This window comes from Somniosus microcephalus, unplaced genomic scaffold, assembly GCF_052327205.1.
Source record: "Somniosus microcephalus isolate GS21.2 unplaced genomic scaffold, FLI_Smic_1.0 unresolved_chr2, whole genome shotgun sequence".
Classification (NCBI taxonomy): Eukaryota; Metazoa; Chordata; class Chondrichthyes; order Squaliformes; family Somniosidae; genus Somniosus; species Somniosus microcephalus.
Genome location: NW_028225180.1, coordinates 24,072,082 through 24,085,506, shown reverse-complemented (window position 1 = coordinate 24,085,506; position 13,425 = coordinate 24,072,082). Strand labels below are relative to the sequence as shown.

The following is a 13,425-nucleotide window of genomic DNA, read 5'->3' as shown; positions in this document are numbered from 1 at the left end:
GACCGAAATGGGTTCCTGCTATGGTGATCGCGCAGACAGGCCCTGTGTCTTATATGGTTGAGACTGCTGAGGATATCGTCTGGAAAAGACACACAGATCAACTTTTGCTAGGAGCAGAGACAGCCACAGAGGCTCCAACGGCTGGTTGGCCTGAACTGTTTCCGGATGATACCGCAAACCAGCATCCTTTGCCACAGTGCTCTTCTCCAACACAGGAAGTCAAAGAGACTGTTCCACCTGTGCAAACTCCTGACTTTCGACTGATGCAGGCACCTTCTCTATCTAGGCCTGTGTCAATGCCTACTGCTGTGGAAGCCAGCGATGACCGCCGGTATCCTGACAGAGAGCGGCGGCCTCCAAGACGCTTGGATCTGTAGGCTTAGCGACTTACCCACAAGACTGGGGCAGAATAAACCCCAGGGTAAAGTCAGGGGCTGAGGCAGTCTACCTCTACCCTAGGTTAGTTGAGTGCATTGAAAGTAACTTACCTGTTGAGGAATAATGTGGACCTTCCATTTAAGAGGGGAGGAATATGTTATGTATTGTGTGTTCTCCTCCCACCTGTGGTGGCGCTATCACAGCAGATAAATGGTTGGGTGTTCTCTTGGTTAAGTTTAGCTCCCTTTGTTCAGAGCTCTCCAGAACTTCCCTTCCCCTTCCAATAAAGCGCTTCATGTTTGAACCTCTGAGTTCTAATTGTGTCTTGGTAAAAAGGTACCGACACAACAACACTGAACACAGGGCCCACACTGAACACAGGGCCCTCACTGAACACAGGCCCGGCTCTGAACACAGGGCCTAGACTGAACACAGGGCCCGCACTGAAAGTGTAGAGAGAGGAGGTGAATGGGATTTGGGGAAGGTGAGAGAGAGAAGATAGCGAGGGGGATGTGTGGAGAGAGGGTGAAAGGTAAGGAAGAGAGAGACAGGGGGGAAGTACAGGGGAATTGAATGGAAGGAGAGGGATTGGGAAGGGCGAGAGGGCAAGAGAGCCTGTTCTCGTGTTGGTCTCGGAGCAGTTTCATACTTAAAAGTAAACATGCTGTGAATTAACAAATTTGCACAGGCACCAGTGAGATTTGAACTCACAACCCCTGGTTTAACAAAACCAGTGTTCTAATCCCTGAGCTATGGAGCCACCTGTACTAGATTGCTTCGCATTCCGGTTAGTGCTGTGAGATGTTCAGCCGTTATGGCTCTCCAGAACAACTCGTAAGTGCATTTTCTGTTGTTATTTCAGTTACACTCTATCTCTCTCTCAGTCTCTCTGCCTCCTTCATTCTATACTTCTCCCTCTTTGTGTCTCTACCACTCTCTCTCTATCTTTCTGTCACTCCCTTTCTACCTCTTTCTCTTTTTCTCTGTGTCTCTCTCACTTTCTCTCTCCCTCTCTGTTACTGTTACTCTCTCTCTCTCCCCTTTGCCCTTCCTCAGTCTCATTGCTCTTCCTCCATCCGCCCTTCTCTCATCTATTATCTCGCTCTCTCATCTTCTCAGTCTGTCTCTTCCCCCCTTCCACCTCTCTCCTTCCTCTCTCTCTATCTCCTCCCCTCTCTCCCCTTCCCTTCATTCTTCTCTTCCCTCCCCCACTCCCCTTCTAACTCTGTCACTCCCTCTTCCCTCTATCTCCTTCCCTCCCCTTCTCTCTTCTCTCCCTTCCCACTTTGTCTCTCCTGTTTCCCCTCTCTCATTTCCCCCTCCTCCATCTGCCTCTAGCTCCCTTTCTCCTCGCTCTATCTCGCCTTCCCGCTCTCGGCACTCCCCCTCTCCAACTCCCCCTTTCTCCATCCGCCTCTCTCTCCCTTTCCCCTCGTTCTCCCTCCCTCTTCTTTCTCTTCTCTCACTCTCTCCTATTTTCACGCTGTCTCTCCGCTTCCCGCCTCTCTCCCTCCAGCTCTCCACTTCCCCTCTCTCTATCTCCTTCCCTTTTCTCTCTCCTCTACACACTCTCTCTCCCCATCCTCCTCTCCCTTTCCTCCTTCTACTCTTCCCAAGAGGAAAGGACAGAGTGAGAGGGGGAAAGAGAGAAGAAAGGGGAGAGAGTAGGAGGAAGGGAAGTGGTGAGAGAGAGGGGAAAGTGTCGATAGCGGAGGTGAATGGGAGTTGGGGAAGGTGAGAGCGAGGCGGAGGGAGAGAGAGGGTTCTTTGCAGCTGAGAGCGAGAGTCCCGAAGGCTGTGTTGCCTGCCCGGTGCCAGGGTTAAGGACATCCCCTCTGGGCTAGAGAGAAACTTGGAGTCGGAGGGGGAGGATCCAGTTGTCGTGGTCCATGTTGGTACCAATGACATAGATAGGACAAGGAAAGAGGTTCTGCTGAGGGAGTATGAGCAGCTAGGGGCCAAATTAAAAAACAGAACCACAAGGGTAATAATCTCTGGATTACTACCTGAGCCACGAGCAAATTTGGCTAGGGTAAATAAAATCAGAGAGTCAAATGCGTGGCTCAAAGATTGGTGTGGGTGAAATGGGTTTTGCTTCTTGGGACACTGGCACCAGTACTGGGACGGGAGAGAGCTGTTCCGTTGGGACAGACTTCACTTGGCCAGTGCTGGGACTAGAATTCTGGCGAATTGAATAACTAGGGCTGTAGAGAAGGCTTTAAACTAATTAGTGGGGGGGAGGTTTCAAGAGAGCGAGAAATAAAAATGTCAGCGGAGACGGCAATAGAGCAAGGTAGCAGTGGGGTAATTAATAACCAGAGTGTGTCAGGAAGGGACAGAATGCATAAAGCTAAAGGTAAAGTAGTAAAGGGGGTAAAAGCAGGAATAAATTGACACAAAACATATTTAAAAGTTCTTTATCTGAATGCATGCAGCATTTGTAACAAAATAGACGAGTTGATGGTAGAAATAACTACACATGGGTATGATCTGGTGGCCATTACAGAAACATGGCTGCAAGGTGGCATAGTGGTTAGCACTGTTGCCTCACAGCGCCAGGGACCCGGGTTCGAATCCGGCCTCGGGTGACTGTCTGTGTGGAGTTTGCACATTCTCCCCGTGTTTGCGTGGGTTTCCTCCGGGTGCTCCGGTTTCCTCCCACAGTCCAAAGATGTGCGGGTTAGGTTGATTGGCTATGATAAATTGACCCTTAGTGTTAGGGGGATTAAATACGTGGGGTTACGGGGATCGGGTGGGCTTTGTGTCAGTGCAGGCTCGATGGGCTGAAATGGCCTCTATCTGCACTGTGGGGTTTCTGTGATTCTGTGAAGGTGACCATGACTGGGAACGAAACATCCAGGGGTATTTGACAATTAGGAAGGACAGACAGGAATGAAAGGAAGGTGGGGTGGCTATGTTAATAAAGGATGGAATCACTGCAATAGTGAGAAATGATATTGGGTCAAAGGGTCAGGATAGTGAAACAGTTTGGGTGGAGATAAGGAATAATAAGGGGAAAAAGTCACTAGTGGGCGTAGTCTATCGGCCTCCTAACAGTTGCAACTCTATTGGTCGGAGTATAAATCAGGAAATAGTTGGGGCTTGTAATAAGGGAACAGCTATAATCATGGGGGATTTTAACTTTCATATTGACTGGACAAATCAAATTGGGCAGGGCAGCCTTGAGGAAGAGTTTATAGAGTGCATTAGGGATGGGTTCCTTGAGCAGTATGTTACTGAACCAACCAGGGGGCAGGCAATCTTAGATCTGGTCCTGTGTAATGAGACAGGATTAATAAAAAATGTCCCAGGAAAGGATCCCCTTGGAATGAGTGATCATAACATGGTTGAATTCCAAATTCAGTTGGAGGGTGAGAGAGTTGGATCTCAAACCAGCATATTAAGCTTAAATAAAGGAGACTATGAAGGTATGAGAGCAGAGTTGACTAAAGTGGACTGGGAAAATAGATTAAGGTGTAAGACGGTACTTGAGCAGTGGTGTACATTCAAGGAGATATTTCACAACTTTCAAGAAAAATATATTCCACTGAGGAAAAAGGGGCGTAAAAGAAAAGACAGCCATCCGTGGCTAAGTGAAGTAATAAAGGATAGTATCCGACTGAAAACAAGGACATATAAAGTAGCCAAATCTAGTGGGAGGATAGAAGATTGGGAAGCATTTAAAAGCCAGCAAAGAATAACCAAAAGATTAATTAAGAAAGGGAAGATAGATTATGAAAGTAAACTAGCAATAAACATAAAAACAGATAGCAAGAGTTTCTACAGCTATATAAAAAGAAAAAGGGTGGCTAAAGTGAATGTTGGTCCCTTAGAGGACGAGACCGGGAAATTAGTGGTGGGGAACATGGAGATGGCAAAAACACTGAACGAATATTTTGTATCAGTCTTTACAGTAAAGGACACTAAAAATATCCCAACACTGGACAAACAGGGGGCAATGGGGGGGAGGAGCTAAACACGATTAAAATCACTAAGGAGGTGGTACTCAGTAAGATAATGGGACTAAAGGTGGATAAATGCCCTGGACCTGATGGCTTACATCCTAGGGTCTTGAGAGAAGTACTGGTAGGGATTGCGGATGCATTGGTGGTAATTTTCCGAAACTCCCTGGATTCAGGAAAGGTCCCAGCAGATTGGAAAACTGCTAATGTAACGCCCTTATTTAAAATGGGAGGTAGACAAAAGGCTGGAAACTATAGACCAGTTAGCCTAACATCTGTGCTTGGTAAAATGTTGGAGTCCATTATTAAGGAAGCAGTAACAGGACATTTGGATAAGCATAATTAATCGGACAGAGTCAGCATGGTTTTATGAAGGGGAAGTCATGTTTGACAAATTTGCTCGACTTCTTTGAGGACGTAACAAATAGGGTGGATAAAGGGGAACCAGTGGAAGTAGTGTATTTGGACTTCCAAAAGGTATTTGACAAGGTGCCACACAAAAGATTATTGCACAAGATTAAAAAAATCACGGGATTGGGGGTAATATACTGGCATGGTGGAAGATTGGCTATCTAACAGAAAACAGAGTTGGGATAAATGGTTCATTCTCGGGTTGGCAATCAGTAACTAGTGGTGTTCCGCAGGGGTCAGTGCTGGGACCCCAACTCTTTACAATCTATATTAACGATTTGGAGGAGGGGACCAAGTGCAACATATCCAAGTTTGCAGATGATACAAAGATGGGAGGGAAAGCAGTGAGTGAGGAGGACATAAAAAACCTGCAAAAGGACATAGACAGGCTAAGTCAGTGGGCAGAAATTTGGCAGATGGAATCTAATGTTGGAAAGTGTGAGGTTATGCACTTTGGCAGAAAAAATCAAAGAGCAAGTTCTTATCTAAATGGAGAGAAACTGCAAAGTGCTACAGTACAAAGGGATCTGGGGGTCCTGGTGCATGAAACACAGAAGGTTAGTATGCAGGTGCAGCAGGTGATCAGGAAGGCCAATGGAATCTTGGCTTTTATTGCACGGGGAATGGAGTATAAAAACAGGGAAGTCTTGCTTCAGTTATAAAGGGTACTGGTGAGGCCACACCTGGAATACTGCGTACAGATTTTGTTTCCATATTTAAGAAAAGATATACTTGCTCTCGAGGCAGTTCCGAGAAGGTTCACTCGGTTGATTCCAGAGATGAGGGGGTTGACGTATGAGGAAAGGTTGAGTAGGTTGGGCCTCTACTCATTAGAATTCAGAAGAATGAGAGACGATCTTATCGAAACATATAAGATTGTGAGGGGGCTTGATCGGGTGGACGCGGTGAGGATGTTTCCACTGATGGGTGAGACTAGAACTAGGGGGCATCATCTTAGAATAAGGGGCTGCCCTTTTAACACTGAGATGAGGAGAAATTTCTTCACTCAGAGGGTAGTAAATCTATGGAATTTGCTACCTCAGAGAGCTGTGGAAGCTGCGACATTAAATAAATTTAAAACGGAGATAGACAGTTCCCTAGCTGATAAGGGAATTAGGGGTTACGGGGACTGGGCAGGGAAGTGGACGTGAGTCTAGGTTCAGATCAGCCATGATCCTATTGAATGGCGGAGCAGGCCCGAGGGGCCGTATGGCCTACTCCTGCTCCTTATGTTCTTATTAGGGTTAAATAGCGAGGGGGCTGTGTAGAGAGAGGGGTAAGGAAGAGAGAGACAGGCAAAGAGGGGGAGTACAGGGGAATTGAACGGAAGGAGAGAGAGAGGTGGAGATTGGGAAGGGCGAGAGAGCCTGTTCTCGTGTTGGTCTCGGAGCTGTTTCATACTTAAAAGTAAACATGTTGTGAATTAACAAATTTGCAGAGACACCAGTGAGATTTGAACTCACGACCCCTGGTTTACAAGACCAGTACTCTAACATTTGAGCTATGGAGCCACTTGCACTGGTTTGTTTCTTATTCCAGTTAGTGCTGTGCGTTTGAAGAATGAGGCAGGGCGCAGTTCACCACTCAGATTGTGTCTCATCCCCCGATACCTGCCTCAGACTCTTCAACAGTCGCCTCTCAACAACAATAGAGCAACTTTCACGTACTAAAACGTCCCAAGGCAACTCAGTTACACTCTATCTCTCTCTCAGTCCCTCTGCCTCCTTCTTTCTATATTTCTCCCTCTTTGTGTCTACCACTCTCTCTCTATCTTTCTGTCACTTTCTGTCACTCCCTTTCTACCTCTTTCTCTTGTTCTCTGTGTCTCTCTCTTTCTCTCTCCCTCTCTGTTACTTTTACTGTCTCTCTCTCCCCTTCGCCCTTCCTCAGTCTCATTTCCCCCTCCTCCATCTGCCTCTCTCTCCCCTTCCCCTCGCTCTGTCTCGCCTTCCCGCTCTCGGAATCCCCCCTTCCCCCCTTCCTCCATCCACCTCTCTCTCCCTTTCCCCTCATTCTCTCACCCTCTTCTTTCTCTTCTCTCCCTCTCTCCTCTTTTCATGCTGTCTCTCCGCTTCCCACCTCTCTCCTTCCAGCTCACCACTTCCCCTCTCTCTACCCCCTTCCCTTTCCTCTCTCCCCTACACCCCCCTCTCCCTCCCTTTCGCCTCTTCTCTCCCCATCCTCCTCTCCCTTTCCTCCTTCTACTCTCCCCAAGAGGAAAGGACAGAGTGAGAGGGGGAAAGAGAGAGGAAAGGGGAGAGAGTAGGAGGAAGGGAAGTGGTGAGAGAGAGGGGAAAGTGTAGAGAGAGGAGGTGAATGAGAGATGGGGAAGGTGAGAGAGAGGCGGAGGGGGAGAGAGGGAAGATAGGTAGAGAGAGGGGTAAGGAAGAGAGAGACAGGCAAAGAGGGGGAGTACAGGGGAATTGAATGGAAGGAGAGGGAGAGATGGAGATTGGGAAGGGCGAGAGAGCCTGTTCTCGTGTTGGCCTCGGAGCTGTTTCATAGTTAAACGTAAACATGCTGTTGTAGGAATCGTCAAATTCCTATCTAGAGATTGAGTCCGACGCAGGCAATCAATCAAAAAGTTTTTTAATGTCAAACTAACGAGTTTAACAGATTGATGCAAGAGAACTATGAATACAGGTCTTAGCAGGTCAGAAGCTCCACGAGGACTGCCAGGGTGGTCACCTGGATGGCGTCATGACATCATCACGTTTTTCCCGCGTTTGGGTGATCACGTGATTAGCGGCATGACGTCATCGCGTTTGCTTGTGCTCTTAAAGGGACCGCGCCCTGTACATGCAAACAGTATATACAATGGTATAGATTCAGTTTGTGGTTAACACATCATTAAAGGGAATTATGTACAGTTGTTCAGAGTCCCTCAGTGGCTCTGCCACATGTGCCCCCCCAGAATTGTCTTTAATGGAAAAAGTCAAACGGTGAGGGGGTCTGACAAGCCTGTCAGAACGACTCCTGTAATCCCGAAGCGGAAGCTGTTGGACGGCGGGCGGTCTGCCAGGTGGTTGCACTTGCTCTGGCGCGACGACAGTGGGCGGCCGACCCCGTCTCGGTGGCTGTGCGGTCTCAATGGGACGGTCAAGGTCCAGGTATGCTGGCTTCAAACGGTCGACCGAAATGTGGTCCGGCTTACCACCGACATCCACCTTGAAGGTTTAGTCTCCTGCCTCTAACAAACGGAAAGGACCAGTGTATGGGGCCTTCAGTGGATCCCGGTGAGCATCGTGGCGGATGAACATGTAATCAGCTTGTTTCAGCTCCACTGGAACGTGAGAGCCCTGAACCCCGTGATGCGATGTGGGAACCAGCGCAAAACATCTGGCTGCTTCCTGGTGGCTGATAAGCTGGCGTGAGGCGGACCATGGCTCCGTTGGTGTTGGCAGGAAATCCCCTGGCGCTCGCAGCGGCTGACCATAAACGAACTCTGCCGCGGAAGTGTGAAGATCTTCTTTGGGGGCCATGCGAAGGCCCAACATGACCCATGGCAGCTTGTCTGTCCAGCCAGCGTCTTGGAGGCTGACCCTCAGTGCGGCCTTAAGCGATCTGTGAAAACGTTCGCACAGACTGTTTGCTTGTGGGTGGTAGGCTGTGGTGCGGTGTAACTTGACACCGTGTCCTTGAGCCACCGCATTCCAGAGCTCAGAGGAAAACTGCGGGCCCCAGTCCGAAGAGATGTCAGCAGGCACTCCAAAACGGGTGACCCATGAAGAGATGAACGCCTGGCCACGACCGCTGAAGTAGTAGATGACAGGGGAACCACCTCTGGCCATCTGGTGGTGCGATCTACTATGGTCAGGATGTGCGTCAAACCGTGGGAAGGTGGAAGTGGTCCTACCAGGTCCACATTGACGTGGTCAAACCGTCGCTCAGGAACTGCAAAGGTGGCCAATGGAGCCTTGATGTGGCGCTGAACCTTGGCCTTTTGGAATACCACGCAGGTGTTAGCCCAGTTGCGGACATCTTTATGCATGTCCCGCCAAACGAACTTAGAAGACATTAGCTTCTGAGAAGCCTTCATTCCCGGGTGTGACAACCCATGTACAGCATCAAACACCTTGCGGCGCCAGGCGGCCGGCACAATAGGGCGAGGGTCCCGAACAGAGGCGTCACACAGCAACGTGGTACCAGCTGAATGGAACCTGACGTCGGCCAACTGGAGGCAAGTGGTGTTGGTGTGGTAAGCCTGCACTTCTGGGTCTGAGACTTGGTCTGCTGCCATGAGAGCGTAGTCAATGCCCAGCTGGACCGCATGCACGGCCGCGCGGGAGAGGCAATCTGCCACCAGGTTGTCTTTACCGGCCACGTGCTGAATGTCTGTGGTAAATTCAGAGATGTATGTCAGCTGACGTTGTTGTCGAGATGACCACGGTTCGGCGGTCTTGGCCATGGCAAACGTCAGTGGCTTGTGGTCGACGAAGGCTGTGAAAGGACGTCCTTCCAACAAGAGCCGGAAAGGCGGATGGCCAGAAAAAGGGCTAGTAGCTCCCTGTCGAAAGTACTGTACGCCCGCTCGTTACGCCGCAGTTGACGGCTGAAGAATGCCAACGGCTGCCACGTCCCGTTCACCCACTGCTCCTGAACGGCACCGATTGCGTAATCTGACGCGTCGGTGGTGAGGGCGATGGTGGCTCCTGGTAGCGGGTGTGCCAGCATGGTCACGTTGGCTAAGGCATACTTGGTGTTGATGAATGCCTGGTCCATGTCAACCGTCCAGCTTACCAGATCCTTGCCAGACTTGCCCTTGAGGGCCTCGTACAGGGGCTGCATGAATAGTGCTGCCTTAGGCACGAAACGGTGGTAAAAGTTTACCATGCCGAGGAATTCCTGTAGGGCCTTTGTGTTCTGCGGGCGTGGAAAGGAGGTCACCGCCTCTACCTTTGCTTGCAAAGGAACTGCTCCCTCTGAGGTAAAGCGATGTCCCAGGAAATCGATTTGGTGCAGACCAAACTGACACTTGGCTGGGTTGATAATTAGTCCAGGTTGGCTGAGGCGTCGAAAGAGGGTGCGCAGATGAGAGATGTGTTCCTCCTTATTAGGACTGGCGATGAGAATGTCATCTAAGTAGACAAAAAGGAACTTGAGTTCCCGCAACACGGAGTCCATGAGGCGCTGGAATGCCTGGGCGGCGTTCTTCAACCCAAACGGCATTCTTAAAAATTCGAAGAGACCGAAATGGGTGATGACTGCGGTCTTCTGGACGTCTTGTGGGTGCACCGGGACCTGGTGGTAGCCCCAGACAAGGTCAACCTTGGAAAAAACGGTGTTTCCTGCCAAATGGGCAGAGAAATCCTGGATGTGGGGGATCGGGTATCGATCAGGAGTGGTGGCGTCGTTGAGGCGCTGATAGTCGCCGCAGGGCCGCCATCCGCCGCCAGGTTTCAGTACTATGTGAAGAGGCGAAGACCAGGGACTATTCGACATGCGAATAATCCCTAAATGCTCCATCGTTGCGAACTCTGCCTTCGCGACCGCTAGCCTGCCAGGTTCGAGGCGTCGGGCCCGCGCGTGGACCGGGGTGCCGGTGGTGCTGATGTGGTGTTCCACATCATGTTTCGTGGCCGTGGAGGAGAACGTGGGCCTGGTCAGGTCTGGAAATTCGCCCAGCAGGTGAGCGAACTCATCCGGAGTCGGGAAAGCACAGGAGACGGTGCGTGACATGGTGTTACTACAGTGGCAAGGGATAGAGTGAAACGTGGCCGCGTTATCAGCCGCCGGTTCCTTACATCGACCAGGAGGCCGTTGGCGCACAGGAAATCTGCACCGAGAATGGCTTGCGAAACCTTGGCCGGAACGAATTCCCAGAACAACCGCTGGCCGCCGAAACACATCTGGACCTGCCATCTACCGAAGGTCTGAATAGCACCGCCGTTAGTCGCTTCGAGGGGGAGGCCGTGCTTCCCTGCCTGTACATCAAGAGCTGACGCGGGTAGAATGCTGCACTGCGCCTCGGTGTTGCACAGGAACCGACGACCGGAGATGGCATCCGTGATGAAGAGCAGCTTGCCTGCATTGCCGATTGCCATCGCGGCCGCGGGGCGCCCGTTAAACCCGTTCTTCATTGGACGGAGTTGTTGTTTTTTTTTGAGAGAAGCTGCAGGGAGGGTGGCAACATCTCATCTTCGCGGCAAACCGCGCGTGGTAGAAGCACAGCCCCGCGGGCTGAGGAGCTGGGGCGGCGGCTGTGGGGATGGGCGCCTTGTGGCAGCGCAGTGCTGTTGCGTAACTGCGAATATTTTGTCTGCTTCAGCAGCGAGCATTGCGCAGTCTTCGACCTCGGATCTCGCCAAGGCCGCTTGCACCTGCTCCAATAATTGGCTGAGGAATAACTCTCTGAAGAGAAAGCATTGCGGTTCGGAGCCGAGGAGTGTGAGCATCTGGCTCATCAGCTCGGAAGGTTTGGAGTCCCCGATCCCGGGCATAGCGAGCAGACGCCGGGCGTGCTCCGATTTCGTGAGCCCGAAAACCTGTAGCAACCGCGCCTTGAGGGTCTCATACTTGCGGTCAGTAGGTGGATTCTCGAGAAGACTGATGATCCACGAGGCGGCAGAGTCGTCGAGAGTGGAGACCACGTATAAGTATCGGGTCTGATCGCAACGATGCCTCTCAGGGCGAACTGGGCTTCAACTTGGATGAACCACGAGGTCGCTTGTTGCTCCCAGAACTGCGGTGCTTCAACAAAATGGCGTTTGCCTCCATTCTGTGTTCCTTTCGCGAAATCCGTTCACAAAAGTCATGGTCACCAATGTAGGAATGGCCAAATTCCTATCTAGAGATTGAGTCCAATGCAGGCTATCAATCAAAAAGGTTTTTAATGTCAAACTAATGAGTTTAAACAGATTGATGCAAGAGAACTATGAATACAGGTCTGAAGCACCACGAGGACTACTAGGGCGGTCCTGTGGATGGCATCATGATGTCATCACATTTGTCCCACCTTTGGGTGATCACATGATTAGCAGTATGACATCATCATGTTTGCTTGCGCTCTTAAAAGGACCATGTTCTGTACATGCAAACAGTATATACAATGGTACAGATTCAGTCTGTAGTTAACACATCACTAAAAGGAATTATGTACAGTTGTTTGGAGTTTCTCAGTGGCTTTGCCACACTGTGAATTAACAAATTTGCATAGGCACCAGTGAAATTTGAACTCACGATCCCTGATTTACAACACCAGTGCTCTGACCCCTGAGCTATGGAGCCACATGCATGGGATCACTTTTCATTCCAGTTAGTGCTGTGCGTTTGAAGAATGAGGCAGGGCGCAGTTCACCACTCAGATTGTGTCTCATCCCCCGATACCTGCCTCAGGCTCTTCAATAGTCACCTCTCAACAACAATAGAGCAACTTTCACGTACTAAAACATCCCAAGGCAACTCAGTTACACTCTATCCCTCTCTGCCTCCTTTCTTCTATATTTCTCCCTCTTTGTGTCTCTACCACTCTCTCTCTATCTTTCTGTCACTCCCTTTCTACCTCTTTCTCTTTTTCTCTGTCACTCTCTCACTTTCTCTCTATTTCTCCCCTTTGCCCTTCCTCAGTCTCATTGCTCTTCCTCCATCCACCGTTCTCTCATCTATTCTCTCGCACTTTCCCACTCTCTCCCTGTCTCTTGCTCCTTTCCACCTCTCTCCTTCCCTCCCCCTTCTAACTCTGTCACTCCCTCTTCCCTCCCCTCGTCTCTCCTGTTTCCCCTCTCTCATTTTCCCCTCCTCCACCTGCCTCTCTCTCCTCTTCCTCCTCGCTCTAATCTCACCTTCCCGCTCTCAGCATCCCCCCGCTCCAACTCCCACTTCCTCCATCCGCCTCTCTCTCTCCCTTTCCCCTCGTTCTCTTCTCTCCCTCTCTCCTCTTTTCACGCTGTCTTACAGCTTCCCGCCCCCCATTTCCCCTCTTTATCTCCTTCCCTTTTCTCTCTCCCCTACACACTCTCTCCCTTTCGCCTCTTCTCTCCCCATCCTCCTTCTACTCCCCCCAAGAGGAAAAGACAGAGTGAGAGGGGGAAAGAGAGAGGAAAGGGGAGAGAGTAGGAGGAAGGGAAGTGGTGAGAGAGAGGGGAAAGTGTAGAGAGAGGAGGTGAATGAGAGACGCAAAGAGGGGGAGTTGAGCGGAAGGAGAGGGAGAGGTGGAAGGGCGAGAGAGCCTGTTCTTGTGTTGGCCTCAGAGCTTTTTCATACTTAAAAGTAAACATGCTGTGAATTAACAAATTTGCAGAGGTCCCAGTTAGATTTGAACTCACAACCCCTGGTTTAACAAAACGAATGCTTTAGCCCCTGAGCTATGGAGCCACCTGCACTGGATCCTTTCTCATTCCAGTTAGTGCTGTGTGTTTGAAGAATGAGGCAGGGCGCAGTTCACCACTCAGATTGTGTCTCATCCCCCGATACCTGCCTCAGGCTCTTCAATAGTCACCTCTCAACAACAATAGAGCAAGTTTCACGTACTAAAACGTCCCAAGGCAACTCAGTTACACTCTATCTCTCTCTCAGTCTCTCTGCCTCCTTCTTTCTATATTTCTCCCTCTTTGTGTCTCTACCACTCTCTCTCTATCTTTCTGTCACTCTCTGTCCCTTTCTAGCTCTTTCTCTTTTTCTCTGTGGCGCTCTCACTTCCTCTCTCTTTCTCTCTCCCTCTCTGTTACTTTTACTC

The 13,425-nt window shown here is 50.2% G+C and overlaps 1 non-coding gene across 1 annotated transcript; it reads right to left on the bottom strand.

The window, feature by feature from the left end:
- Nucleotides 1-6,189: 6,189 nt before the first annotated feature.
- Nucleotides 6,190-6,262, bottom strand: trnat-ugu (transfer RNA threonine (anticodon UGU)). Its single transcript has one exon. It is a non-coding gene; the product is annotated as a tRNA-Thr (tRNA).
- Nucleotides 6,263-13,425: the final 7,163 nt, after the last annotated feature.